Raw genomic sequence first — 265 nt, 5'->3', positions numbered from 1 at the left:
ATGCAATAGTTGCAAACTTTCATTTATAAACAAGGTGTGCCGAGCAGGAGGGCAAACATTTTCATATCCCAAACGTCACACCCCAGTTGCTCCTTAACTAGCAGATGCCCTTAGGTTTCCCGGAGCGGCTCTGGGGGGTGTCGAGCCGCAGGGAACGGTAGCCTCTCAACGTGCCCGCAGTCCCGCAGCCCGACCAGTGCTTGCAGCCCGCGGCCTGGACGCAGCGCGGCCTCGGGCGGAGGGCGGCGCCTCAGCGCGCGGCCCG

Source organism: Neophocaena asiaeorientalis, unplaced genomic scaffold (assembly GCF_003031525.2).
Source record: "Neophocaena asiaeorientalis asiaeorientalis breed wild unplaced genomic scaffold, Neophocaena_asiaeorientalis_V1.1 scaffold254, whole genome shotgun sequence".
NCBI lineage: Eukaryota > Metazoa > Chordata > Mammalia > Artiodactyla > Phocoenidae > Neophocaena > Neophocaena asiaeorientalis.
Note: the sequence above shows the minus strand (reverse complement) of the source record.